This window comes from Lissotriton vulgaris, chromosome 9 (genome assembly GCF_964263255.1).
Source record: "Lissotriton vulgaris chromosome 9, aLisVul1.2, whole genome shotgun sequence".
In the NCBI taxonomy this organism is placed as follows: Eukaryota; Metazoa; Chordata; class Amphibia; order Caudata; family Salamandridae; genus Lissotriton; species Lissotriton vulgaris.
The window spans coordinates 1144113780-1144126477 of NC_141697.1; the positions used below are offsets into that span (position 1 = coordinate 1144113780).

At 45.9% G+C, this 12698-nt stretch overlaps 1 protein-coding gene across 4 annotated transcripts in view; it reads left to right on the plus strand.

The window, feature by feature from the left end:
- Window positions 1-12698, plus strand: part of LOC147692932 (inter-alpha-trypsin inhibitor heavy chain H4-like) — a 563260-nt gene that overhangs the window by 320285 nt on the left and 230277 nt on the right. The gene's annotated exons all lie outside the window — the stretch shown is intronic.

Here is a 12698-nt window from a genome sequence, read left to right on the forward strand (position 1 = left end):
CCGTCGTGGATACAAAATGGAGTTCTCTTATGTCAACTTAATAGTGAACACAGAATATTGAACAGTTACCATGATACACAGTATGTCTTTTTACTAATGTTCAACTCAGCTATCGTTAATTTACGACAGTTGACCCTTTTAACGTTAATCAAAGACATGTGCCCATTTGGGATAATCTGAATTCACATCTCGTATATCTATACTCATCATTTCGGCAACTTCCTTATCTAATGTCTTCTGTATTTTTGCAGCATTACGTTTGGACGGGATACAGGCAGTTATACACATGATACATAACGTTGGGCCACAATGAATACATATACAACAAGAAAAGATGAATGCAATAATAACACATAGTGCAGTCAATAGTTTCCAACCCCGAGCAGAAACTAATGACCAAAACCACCCTGCAAAAGTCCAGCTCCCATTTTCGACATGAATGTTCGTGGCTATTTTATGTAATTTAAGGATGGCATCATATACAGAAGGTGAATTATCAGGGATAAATACACAGCAGCTGCTACCAATAATTTTACATGCTTCTCCTCTGTCTGCTAACATTACATCAAGAACCATCCGGTTCTGAAGAGTAACTATTCTAGCAACCTGTAATTCTTCAGTAATATTACTAAGGGCTATGGTAGTTTCATTGGTTGCAGCTTCTACAACCCTAGTCAATCGTCAAACTTTTCTGCTGTTTAATGCAGCACCCACAAAAGAAAACAGACCCAAATTAAAATCAACATATTGCTGCAAGCTAGTATCTGTTTGGTCAACGTCATCAATTTTTACAGTTTGTTTATAACGGTTTATTGTTATATTTCTAAACAATTTTAAATCTCGATGATATGAAGCAGGTGCTAAGAAAACAGGGGGCAACAGAAATGACACATAACATATTCCAGACCACCCTATTGGTAGTCTGTGATAGCCATGATTTCCACATACTAGATATGTGTTATGTGAAGCTAAAAACGAGCTATCATTAGTTCCATCTAAGCTTAATACAGTAACACATTCACTGTCTCCAACTGGAATTCGCCCAGTGCTTTGTACACAGAGGTCTGCTTTGGTCCGTGTAACAGTAATTACAGATTCATTGTTCGTAGTAGAGTCTCTCGTGTGAGTGAAGACATATGGTGTGGAAGCATTGTCTGGTCGATATTCTTCCCACTCCCATATAGTTCCGTTTGCTTGAGGATACCCATGTTCATCTTGATAACACTCTTTATTCAATCAGAAAAGAAGTCCACCTACAGCAGGTTTCCTGGTTGCAAAAAGAAGAGTGTACCAAGCTCGACAAGAACCATTATGTGAAAAAGGAAGTGGAATAAATGGTGTTCCACCTCTCTTCTGATGTGCCGGAAGCATGCCACATATCCAGCAATTTGTCGTATTAGTCGCATTATGTGTATGGTGGAGCATCTGAACAAACGTATTATTGAGATAGGACCCCCGATGTTTCTGTTCATGATACGGGAGAGTAAAATGCTGATGCTTTTCCGGAACAGGAGTAGTAGACACTACAAAGAGCTTTCGAACAGGAATCATCATCTCAACAGACCAGGTGATTACTGCTAGAATCATTAACCCAGCAAAAACACCTATTACACTTAAAATCTTGTTCTTAGTGGATATCATAGTAACAAAAGTCAATTGTCTCTAGGAACACTACACAAACACAAAAAATAAAAATAGTCAATGAGCTCTTCACCAAGGGTAGACGTTGTTTTCTTCACCACAGATCAAGACAGGTGTCACTACACTATGCAGGGCTGATCCCCCTCCCTTGTCATATTGGCATTCCGTTTCCACTACCCCAGGCGGTTGCTCAACCAGTCTCACACAACAAAAGCACTACAAATCACTTCCTCCGCCTCAGGTTGTATCGCGTTGCTCCAGAAGTCGTCTGGTCCGGGAAGAACTCCTCAAATTCGTCAGGTGATACAGCAGGGCCCTTTTCCGTAGGCAGGATCTCCTGGTGATCGGTCAACACAGCTTGGTCCACCAAGGTCGGCAATACTTTGCGACAATGGGTGCCATGCACCCAGTTTTTCTTGTTGGTAACTCGTACCGCTGTGCTCGTAGCAAAAATAACCTGTTCCGGTCCACGCCACCTCGGCTCCAAACTGCTAGACCTCTCAAAGATTTTCACCATCACGTAGTCACCAGGGCGGAGCTCATGGCCTTCACCTTCAGATTTATCAGGGAGCGCTTCTGGAACCTGCTGATGAATGGAAACCAAATTGTCAGTTAACTGTGCCAAATAGTCACTCATTAAGACACAAGGTACATCATACACTGAACTTGGCTTCGGAACTCCCCAAATGTTCATCGGACGCCCAAATAGATATTGACCTAATGGACATCAGAGCCAATGGCAACGCATCTGGCCAAGTCAAGCATGTGGAGGTTTGAACTTCTGCCTGATTCCTAATCCCTTCAAGACATACTTGATAACTTCCCGACAGAATGAGGTCCGTTATCATTCCATAGGAGTCGGCAAACACCGAATCTCGGGAAGAATTCCTTCCGTAACACCTTAGCAGTAGTAATGGCAGTATTATCTTTCGTGGGTTATGCTTTAATCCATTTACTGAAAGCACAAACCACCACCAGGACATACTTCAGGCTATTACAACGCTCAAGCTGAATATAGTCCATTTGCAGGACTTCAAAAGGCGCAGTCGGTGTATCAAAACCTCCAGACGGAACTTGCGTTCCCTTTCCAGGATTATATTGCAAACAAATCAGGCAAGATTGTACTACTCTTTTCGCTGTACTAGCAATCTCAGGATGCTCCCAAACTTGCGTAAGCATTTTCGTTATTGCGGAAGCTCCAACATGTGCTAGTCCATGTGCCATCTGAACCACGGGTTGTACAAAAGCTATAGGCAGCTTCCATCTGTCCATCGTTTTATTTCTCCAACAACCCTCGTCATCCAACTCTCCCTCTTCAGACCATTTTTCACGCTCTTTATCAGAGGCATGCCATCTCTCAGCCTGTGACTTCACTACATACATGGCATTAGTGCTTCTCTGTATCGCAGTTTCTTGCGCTACATGGTCTGCAAAGGCATTTCCCTGTCCAATCTTATCTGTCACCTTCTTGTGAGCACTGCACTTCACTATGGCTACTTTCTTTGGGCATGTTAATGCAAACAAAAGATTTTGCACTAATTCTCCGTGCATTATCTGCATTCCATGAGACGTCAGAAAACCTCTTTCCTTCCAGAGCAGGCCAAAATCATGCGCCACTCCAAAAGCATAGGGGTTATCTGTATAAATATTCACACACAAACCAGCGCTAAGCTCACATGCTCGTGTCAGAGCTATCAATTCAGCTGCTTGTGCCGATTTTTGCGGTATGCGAGCTGTCTCTACTACTGTCTCAAGCGTAGTTATCGCATATGCAGCTGACGTTGTTCCATCAGATAATTTCAAACAAGACCCGTCAACCCACAACTCGCCATCCACGTCTGGAAAAGGCGTATCTTGTAGATCAATGCGACCCTTTGTGTGTTCCTCAGTGAAGAATATACAGTCATGCGTTTCCTGTGACTGAGGCCGAGTTGCTGGATACGGCAATAAAGTAGCTGGGTTCAGAGTTGCACATCTCTTCAATGTAATGTGAGGGGCTAACAGTTTCAACTCATATCCTGCCAGACGCGCACTAGTTAAATGCTGTGTCTTTATCTGATTCAAAAGGGCATCAACAGCATGGGGTACCAACACAAACAGTTTGTGTGATAACACTATTCCCTCACTCTGCCGTATTGACACAGCTGTCGCTGCAACTGAGCGGAAACACCCAGGTAATGCTCTAGCAACAGGATCAAGTACTGCTGAGAAATAAGCACAAGGACGTTGCTTATCACCGTGTAACTGGACTAAAACTGACAAAGCGCAGCCATCTTTCTCATGCACATACAATGTAAAGGGCTTTGTGTAGTCTGGTGTGCCTAACACTGGTGCTGAACAAAGCGCTTGCCGTAACTGCCGAAAAGCACTTTCACATTCATTTGTCCATGGGAGGGTTACTGGAGTGTCTTTTGTAAGAAGTGCTAACAGGGGCTTAACAATGTGTGAGAAACCCAAAATCCATTGCCTACAAAAGTAAGTAAGGTCTAAAAATGCACGCAACCCTTTCTGTGTAGTAGGGACTGGTGTGTCCAAAATGGCCTGTATGCGATCTGATGTCAGTGCACGCCCCTCCTTAGACAAAAGGTGACCTAAGTAGGTTACCTTGGGTCTACAATATTGCAGCTTTTTCCTAGAAACCTTATGATGATGCAGAGCAAGGAAAGAAAGCGGAGACAACGTACATTCTTCACATTGTTTAGGGGTATCGGCTGCCAGCAAGATGTCATCGACATATTGAATGAGAGCCACACCCTTCGGCAAAACAAAGGAATCAAGTTCTATTTTCAGTGCTTGGCTGTAAATACTAGGACTTTCAGTGTAGCCTTGGGGAACTCGACAAAATCTATATGATCGATTATTCAGAGTGAAACCGAATAGATACTGGCTATCAGGATGAATAGGGATCGAAAAAAAACGTTTTTCAAATCGATCACAGAAAATGTGGTGATGTCAGAAACCACCGGATACTGCGGTATAACTATCTTGTTGACTTCCCTCAAATCAATGATAAATCGAAAGACACGAGTGTCAGTATCTCTTTTCAAAACTGGAAGAATCGGGCTATTACAAACGTTAAATGGAACTTCCTCAACAACACCCACTCTGATAAGATCATGTACAATATGCACAAGCGCTTCTTCACCCTCCTGTGAAATTCTGTATTGTGGCAAGCGAGGCAGCACCGCTCCCTCCTTGACACAGATCTGAACCGGGGGAATAACCATTTGGCCCACATCAGTATCTGACGTGGCCCACAAAGTTTTAGGGAGAGAGGCTAAGGCAACATCCTCCTGAACAACACATATTCTTTCAGACTCAGGGTAATTATCGTTCAGTATCACACGTCCTTCTGGGGAGCAGCGTATGGTAGCTCTGAAATATTTTAACATGTCCAACCCTACAATATTGTTAGGCGTGTTCGGGGAAAGCAAAAACGAACATGGAGCACTAAATCTTGCAATGTGTAATGGAAGTGGCTGTGATAATGGGCCAAGGGAAGATGTTCCATCGAATCCTATCGAAGTAATAGTTGTGCCAGACAGATGAGCCCTCGGAACCAATTGTTGAGACAAGGCGCTACGAGTAGCTCCCGTATCAACCAGAAACAGATCAGTAGTACCCAAAACATGTGCTGTAACCCGTCTGATCTACTGGAACTTCAACTGATTCCTTAACCCATCCTACGCAATCCTATGCATGAACAGAGTTGTAAAACTCCGGCTGATCGGAATCGGACATTTGACATTGGTTCCTTCTATCAAAGGCATTCTGACCATTCTGCGCACGCACACTCACATCAAATCGAGCACGATCATTCGCCCCTCGAGATCCTGCAAACCCTGAGCGAGTTTTCATCTGACCCCGCCCTCGTGACACATACTGAGCACGCAACGGACGCTCACTCATCCAATGACCCATTTGTTTACAATACGCACACTGATTAACATGCCGATCCGTATGAGTGTAAGGGGCACTTGAGAACCCCCTTCGGCCTCTATCATAACCTTGGTCATATGTCCTGTCAGGGCCTCTAGAGGGCGGTCCATAAACCTGAGCTAGCATAACGTTCGTCTACAGATCCTTACTTTTTTTATCCTCGCTACCCTTAGCTTCCAATTCCTATCGCTCGTAATACTGAGCCATCGTCAGAACAGATGCCGGGGAAGATGTAGTCCAGGAGCTCTCACTGGCTTTTAAACGACTAGCTATTTCAGGCAACAAATTAGTAACGAATTTATCAATGAACAAATGCCTACCAGTATCGTCCGTCAAAGACTGTCCACTAAAGTCATGAAAAGCCTCCTCAAAACGTGTGAAGAAGTAAGAAACCGATTCACCTCTTTTCTGTTTACATGAGGCCAAACAGTGCAGTCAATCTTTTTAGGGGGAATAACCGTCTTAAGATTAGTTAGGATCGCTGCAGGAAGGTCTAATATCAACCAATGTGGTTTTTTAGCAGTCTCTCTAAATCTAAAAGCTCTAAATCCTTCCACTCGGCACCAAGAATGACGCGATCGTCAACTTTTCGAACAGTCCGCCACATATCCGGAGGCAAAATCAACCCGAAGAACAAATCTATGTCCGCTAAAGTCATAGTACAAGAATTTAAGGCACCCTCAACTTCCTCATAAAATGCGGCTGGATTTTTACGCGGGTCAGGCAATGCTGCTTTAAGCGCCATTACATCTGCTCTATTCCAGGGAGTATACACCCAGTTATAAATGAAAAAGCCCTTAGCATCAACCGAAGATTTATCATCGCTATCACCCGTTCCTTTAGGAGGAACGTACGAGGGCGCGGCTTCTCGCATGGGTCTCATTTGGACCGGCAATATCTTATCTGTCACGTAGATAGGGGACTGCTTCTCTTCAATCTGTTTAGGCTGCGTGTCAGTCTCCGACCGTCGTGCCTGCTCCTTCAACTGGAGTGCTTCGTCGCGTATCTTAATCAGTCATCTAATCGTGTCTTCTACCTAGGAAAAAACAAAAGAACCATCACAAAGCGGTTTATGATCATTTGCTATGTCAATCGGTTCTAACATCGAAGAATGTTTTCGAAACAGAGCAACAACTTCATCAGCGAACGTCGAAGTAAAATACAACTGTTCCTTTTCCGACCAATCTTTTAACACAGATAAGAGATCAGAAGCAGAATCGTCAGTACGCAATGCTTTACGAGCAACGTGTAGAATACCAGCTGAACGTGCAGCAGGCAGTATAGATCGGGTACTGGCCAGCTACCTGTAACTAACGCTCTTTCTCCTCTCGTTCCTTTTTCGCCTTCTCTTCTTTCTTTCTCAATTCCTGCGCTTTCTCATACTCATTCTTTCGTTGCTCTGTCTCAATCAACGCTTGCTCACGCTTCTCCTGCTGTCGCACCTCTTTCTCCCACATACGCAAACACTCAAACATGTTGTGCCTAGATTTACGCTCAAACATACATCGCTCCACATAATCAATCTTCTGTGCATCAAACGACCCATGCAGTGGCCATCGTAACTCAGGATTCTTCTTCGTGTATCTATGCCACAATGTGCTGTACATTATGGCAGAGAGACCGTGTTTGAGATACATTTCCCTATTCGGCGACCCTTCCGGGGGAGCCGGCTGTGATTCCTCAAGTCGCAAATTGGTACCATTAGAGAAGCAGCACAACCTTCGAAGTGCACTAAAAACAGGCATGTCTGAAATAATGCAAAATATGCAACATTATACATCAAATAGCACTTACAGTACTTTCCTAGTACATTGCGCCGTTCAGATCACAGAAAAAAATGAAGAAATATCTTCACATGCCCGCCTATATGAGTTGCAACACATATATTCAGATTCAGATTCAGAGACTAGTCTAATTCAGATACAAATATGCCACTGTATAAGGGCAGCCAGAACCTACGGGAGGTGCCGCAAAACGACTCTTACCAATCATAGGCTATCCAGAATCCAACTGCCAAGTTCTAAATTCGACCAAACGGTCACTGCACTGCAGGCCCACAGAAGAGATCTCAGTCGAGGACCGGCACCACCTGGATGGTCGGATCGGAAAGAAGGAAAAGATCGCCTCAGATACCAAGACTCAGGTCTCCTTTGGCAGCGTACGCTTCTTTGGCGAGATTCCAAACCTTCGTCCCGACCAATCCTTCGGGCATCCGAGTCGCCGATGAGCCCACGTGACGGGCGCCAATTTTTGGAACAGGCCTCAGCTAAGCCTGCTAGTACCAGGGGTTCGCCCTTCTGTGTACACAAGTCCTCAGACTAAAGTAAGAAGTTGGCACCGAAACTGGAAAACAAAGTACAAGTGTTAGAACTGCCTATTTCTGGTTGGCTAAGGCTGACGCCCAAGCTAGGCAGAAACCACCATTCTAGTCAGGGCAAGGGAGTCACAAGATAACCCCTGCTCACCCCCTGGTAGTTTGGCACGAGCAGTAAGGCTAAACTCGGAGGCAATGTGTAAAGCATTTGCGCCAGCACACAACAGCAACAACATCCTAGGCACACCACAAAAGGAACTCCATACAAGGTTATTATAAAATACCTTTTGTATTGTAAAAACACATCAGATAGTATCACACAATACACATGGTGCCAACTGGCACAGGCAATATTCACACGGGATTATGTACAGGACAGGGCCACATGGGCCACTGTCAGAATCAACACTTTTAGAAATAGAATAAGTATAGCACAAAATAACAGTTATAAATCACATCCAGTAACTACTGGGAACAGGTAAGTACCACCTACGCAACCCTAAACACCTTAGGAGAATGTCATGCAGGGAACCAGGACCTCGCTAGGACCACCTGTATTAAAAAGAACAACCACCTAAGTATAAAATACATCTAGGGGTATAAGCAAGAACACATTACACATGATGCATCACCACATTCAGCGGTGTAAGGAAAGAAAACACATGATGCCTAAAACATTCAGAGGTGTAGGGAAGGAAGAACACATGATGCATAAACAAACACATTCAGAGGTGTAAAATCCAGGAAGACACATGATGCATAAAAACATTCAGAGGTGCCAGAACATAACTCAATAGCGCAAAAACACATGATGACTAAAAACATTCAGAGGTGTAAGATCAAGGTGCGTAATCATATTAAATGCATTACATTTCCTAGCACCACATCACATTGCGCAAAACTCACATTAGGCAATTACCACCACATAGATAATCATATTGCGCCTAAATAAAATCACATACCAGCCCCCATCTAAAAAAAGGGACTAAAAGAGCCCTGTGTCCAGAATGTCAGGGCGCGCTGCCATGCAGCGCCAGTCAGGGGTGCGCCACTGGTGCAAAACCTAAACGTAGCAGGTGCCCACTACTTGCTGGGCACCTGGGAATCACACAAGACCTAAACGGTGCAGCTGCCCACTAATTGCTGGGCAGCTGTGAAACAAACTGCGACAGGGTCCTCACTGACCCTTGAACCGAACTGCGCCAACTGTTGGAGCCACACAGGCTCTGAAGACACATTGGAGCCACACAGGCTCTGGACATCCCACATGTCCCAAACGTTGGAGCCACACAGGCTCTGGACATCCCACATGTCCCAAACGTTGGAGCCACACAGGCTCTTAAACAATTAGAATGGCGCTCCAGAGCCTCTCTGGGGCTCTAATTAAACAAACTGCGCCCTGAGCCTCTCATGGGCTCGCCTACAATATAATGCCCCAGAGCCTCTCAGTAAAGAAAAAAATTACCCCGGAGACTCTCAAGGCTCCAATCACCAGGAAATGCAGTCTCGAACCTCGCAGGCTTGTGAATATACCGGGGCGCGCTGGCTTCTCGTGGGCTCTTTAAAAGCGAAGGTGCGGCTCTCTGGGGGGGGGGAGGGGGGCGGCCCGCTGCCAACCGGGGCCACTCCTATGGATCGACGCTAGCAGAGCCTCTCCGGCTCCACGGACATGCCCATATCTCTCCATTCACCCGGTTACACTCACCGGACTCCGACGTACCGCTGGGTCCCTGCGGCGTCTCTCTCCTATGCGGCGGGGCTCTCCTTCTGACAACGGAGCCCCGCCCGCACCTTCCGCCGCCTCTCTGGTCGCTGCTGAGCTCTCCCTGACATCGGAGCCCGGCCGGCGCCTGCAGCCGCTCTACCTCTCGCGCTGCGGTCCCGGGGGCGGGACTTCTGGTTCTTCTCCCGGTCGGCCTCAGGGATTGGCTGGCCGGGCATATACTTCCGGGTCATCGCGGGCAGCGCGGCGGCCGCTTCAGGCACTTGCAGGCGGGGTCTCATTATCCGAGGGGTAGGCTCCCTCGAGATGAATAAATAAAAAGTGAGTACGCGGCGTGGGCAGCCGCGGAAGGCCATAACAGCGCTCACACGCGCTGAGGGGACAATTACAGTGCTCCCAGCGCTTTAAAGGAAATAAAGCGCTCATAAGCACTAGCAGCCAAATAAAGCGCTTCCAAGCGCTATAAATACAAATCAAGAAGGTTCAAGTAAAAATAAAGCGCTCCCAGGCGCTAAGCCTTCAACAAGCCTGGGTAAAGGCAAGAAAAAGGTCTCTGCAGGAAAATGCAGCTTCTCCATGCTGCCAAAGGTCCCAGAGATTCCAAGGGGCAAAGCAAAGTCCCCCCAATCAGCCCAGGCAAGGCAGAGGGGTCCCCCAAAAGTCCTCCAGGCATCCAGGAAAGTCCATCAGGTGTCCAGGGGCTGGGCAGGACCCAGGGATTCCCCCGGGACCAAGCAGCAGCACACCCCTGGCAAGATTCAAGTCCAAAAACAAGAACAAATTGGAAGGGGACACAGCCACTTCTTATACAGAGAAAAGTCTTTAAAGTCTTTGTGCAGGCAGTGTGAGAACCAGCTAGAACTGGTTATAGGGAACTCTCTTCAGTGTCAGGGACAGAGGTGACAGTCGCCCAGCGGGAGGTGGAGCAAGCATTGTGGTCAGGCAGGCACAGCCCTAGTCACTCCCAGGTGCCATCTCCTCCCACTTCCCTGGCAGCAGATGCAGCCTTTCATCCACGGGCTGACTCAGACAACCTCCTGGGGCTCCCCAGCCCCTGTCACCCTCAAACCAGACAGTCAATCCACAAGCAGGCCCAGGCACTCCTGGACCAGGCTCACCAGCCAATCACACGCCAGACACAAATTACACAAATATGCCAACTTCTAAAAGTGGCACTTCTAGAGTAGACACAATCATGCCGCATATACCATTGCGCAGCATTCAGTCTCACAAGTTCTCTCATACCAAACTCGCCCCTGCACTCCCCACACATCAGGAACTACCATGGGCATACATATTCCCCATTCATTCCTATGGGAGGGCAGGTCACTCACCACACATACACAGAGAGCTCAAGCACTTTACACTGTACCACAGTGAAAAAGTGTGCAGAGGCCTAACATCACCACCACCAGGTTCCAGAAACAGGCTAGGAAAAAGCAAAAAGTCTCGGGGTGAACCTGCCAAAAGGGCCGGGTCCAACAACAAGTATTTATTAAACCTCACGAGGTGGTGATACAATTCGAACAGTACCCTTCGGCACTGCTAGAAGGTAGCACACGGGACAAAGACCGCGTGCTTTATTTATACCCACACAGGGGTCAAGAAGAAGGCGGTGCAAGACACTAGAGCATGATTTTATGTACATACAAGGTAATATTGAAACACACAATCGATCAGTGGGAGGAGTTAACAGACTTGGGGTCTCGGCTAACACATTCCAATCTCGGACTAACTGGGAACAGATGTGGACCCTAACGGTCAGTGGCGAAACACAAGGAAGCTAATAATAGCCTGTTGCTGGGCAGGTCTAAAGGTCATAGGCAGCGACATAGGACAAGGCATGTGGTCAACACGAGGCAAGGCATGGCAGACAAAATGGCCGTCGTGGATACAAAATGGAGTTCGCTTATGTCAACTTAATAGTGAACACAGAATATTGAACAGTTACCATGATACACAGTATGTCTTTTTACTAACGTTCAACTCAGCTATCGTTAATTTACGACACCTCTGCCTCATTTACAAGTTGGTGTTAAGTAACTCAAAGTGGCTTAACATTGCCTTGTAAATAATGCCCCTATTCACACAGCACTTAGCATGAAAATGGTGGGCTATGGGTGTTGCAGTGGGCATTCTGCCGCAACACCCATTTATTTTTTTACGCTGCCCCATATTTACAAGTTACGGGGCAGCGCCAGAAATACCACCAGGGATTACCTGGTTTTAAGAGGAGAAATGTTTTATTTCTCAAATCACCTGTAAAGATTGTTTATGTGCAGGAAAGTGCTCCTTAAGCACATTAACCATTGCCCCTGTAGCGCAGGCACCCTAGCAAAATGGCGCTATGGTGCCTGCACTGGCCTAAGCAGCTTTTTAAGTGCCAGCTCTTGGGGTCACGCTGGGGTGCACACCATTCTTGTAAATACGGTGCATACCAGTCTTTTGAAACTGAGTGCGGCGTTACAAATGTTGGCGTAACAATGTGCTCCATCAGTTTCTTGTAAATATCCCCCATAATGTTTAAGAATTCGAATTCCTATATCTAATTAACACATTTTGTATAGTGCAAGGGCAGCTCACAAGTCACTTCAAGGTGCTTTTCAAGAGGTGGGATGGTGACAGAGGACTCAGGCAGTTATTTCAATATACCATACTATTAGATGCAAGAGTGTTAGTAATTGTAGCGTTAGTTCAAAAGAGTTGGGGCGTCAGGGACCTTGTTATAAAATACTTTGCAATAGCAATGCAGCTAAGTTTGCATATGCACATTTTCAATTTACAGAGCTCAAAGGAATGCAAACTCAAAATAAGATCTGCGTCCATTGTAAAATCGCGGGCAAGAATACCTTTAGTAATGAATCATAAAATCACTTTTCAATCCACTATTCAAATCATCAAAATGCAAAATTAGGGAAAATGCTAAGAACTTTGGTAATGGTCAAACTTCTTACAGCCTAAGGTGAAAAAATTGGCCTTTTACGATTTGCATGTGCATAAAGGGTCTGGTTGCAATGCAACATTTTGCATTGTGCTGTGAACAGCATTTCATTTTGTGGTGGAAGGAGTGCAAAGTACTCA